The sequence below is a fragment of the Penaeus monodon genome, chromosome 14 (genome assembly GCF_015228065.2).
Source record: "Penaeus monodon isolate SGIC_2016 chromosome 14, NSTDA_Pmon_1, whole genome shotgun sequence".
Classification (NCBI taxonomy): domain Eukaryota; kingdom Metazoa; phylum Arthropoda; class Malacostraca; order Decapoda; family Penaeidae; genus Penaeus; species Penaeus monodon.
The window spans coordinates 2,878,555-2,880,592 of record NC_051399.1 but is presented as its reverse complement, the minus strand read 5'-3'; the positions used below and the strand labels follow the sequence as shown (position 1 = coordinate 2,880,592).

The window sequence follows — 2,038 nt, the reverse complement described above, 5'->3', positions numbered from 1 at the left end:
TCATATATATATATATATTACTATATATATATAATTATATATATATATATTATATATATATATATAATATATATATATATATATATTATATATATATATATATATATATATATATTTTATATATATATTATATTATATATTATTATATATATTATATATATATATATATATATATATATATATATATATATATATATATACACACATACACATATACACACATGTATATATGGAGTGATAGATAAATGAATAAATAGATAGATACTGTTATGTTTCTCACCTCTTATACAAAGTATTTTCCCTGAACAAGTACAAATGTTATGGCAAGAAACAGCTTTGCGATACAGTATTGCATTTAGAATGATGAATTGAACAGTACTCGAACTTTTTAGTGTTGATAACAATATTCCTTTTCCATTAAGTGAAGTTGAAGGAAATACAATTTTTGAAATATTTAATTCTTGATGCATGTTATTTGTGAGAAATTATTTGTACACAGGAATTAGTGAGTTAGATTATTATCACACTGACAAAAAGTAAAAAGTATAGTAAATAATTCAACATCATTTAATTAGTACCACTTACTGGTTATTGTCATTGTTGTGATTATCATTGTTATTGTTATTATTATTACTATCATTATGATTATTATCATTATCATCATCATCATCATCATCATCATCATCATCATCATCATCATCATCATCATCATCATCATCATCATCATCATCATCTTCATCTTCATCTTCACTTCATCACCATCAACATCATCATTAACATTATTATATTGTTATTTATCATTCCACAATATACTCCAAATAACTATTTCTGCGAGGTGTAGCGTTCTGGTCGAGCAATCCTGGCGACCTACGTTCAAATCCCACACTGACAGTGGATGGCAACCCCGGCCATTCCTCGCACACAAGGGGTAATTTAGAAGCATAATGAACATAATAAACATATGAAAATCCATTGTAACAAATGGAATTAAGCAAATTAAAACCACTTTATTACTCACACTTTGGGAACCACTGGATTAATACCCTCAGGGCAGAGTGTACTGTACCACACACACGTACTGTTTGTTTCAGCTTTGCAAAACTCAATTCCACAAAGACAGAGAAAATTACTGTAAATTTGATTTGATATTTGCTTTTCGTAATAAATGTTACACACAAAAAAATTAAATGGAAAAAACCCTGAGGATAGTTGATTTGTTTCTATTAATTAAATTCAATCATTTATATTTTCTATCTCTCTCAGATAGCTTTATCTATTGATACCTATGTCTTTCTATAGTATGTTATTTTTCTGAACTCTTGTTATTAACATTTATCAAGCTCAATGAGTTTTTTTTATCATAAAAGTTATAGGAATCATTCTTTACTTTGCGTATGTCCTGTTATGGGGTTGAATTAATTTTTATTGCGTTTTCATATTCATCCATCTATATATTATATATTTTTAAAATCACAGATGTAGTTTGTATCTTATTTGATATTTTGACATTTTGGATTGACTTTTTTCATTTTATTTTTCTCCTTTCTCTCTCTCTCTCTCTCTCTCTCTCTCTCTCTCTCTCTCTCTCTCTCTCTCTCTCTCTCTCTCTCTCTCTCTCTCTCTCTCTCTCTCTCTCTCTCTACACACACACACACACACACACACACACACACACACACACACACACATATATATATATATATATATATATATATATATATATATATATATATATATATATATATATATATATATATATATATTCCATGTAAACGATCCCCTATCAAAGTTTAACCTATTATCCCCTAGTATCACACCTTTCACAATCCACCTAAATAATAATTTCCTATCACCACACCATCCTCGTTCCACCTAATTTCCTATCAGATCTTCCACACTCCACTCTAACAACCATCTCCTATCACCGCGCATTCCACATTCCATTTAACCCATCTCCTATCATTCAGCTATCGTCCCCTATTATCAAACCCCCCACGCTCCACTCAAACAACCATCTCCTATCACCGCGCATTCCACA

General features: G+C 29.1%; 1 protein-coding gene across 1 annotated transcript in view; it reads left to right on the top strand.

The window, feature by feature from the left end:
- LOC119580793 (low-density lipoprotein receptor-like) overlaps positions 1-2,038 on the top strand; it is a 5,592-nt gene that overhangs the window by 3,319 nt on the left and 235 nt on the right. The window lies entirely within an intron of this gene.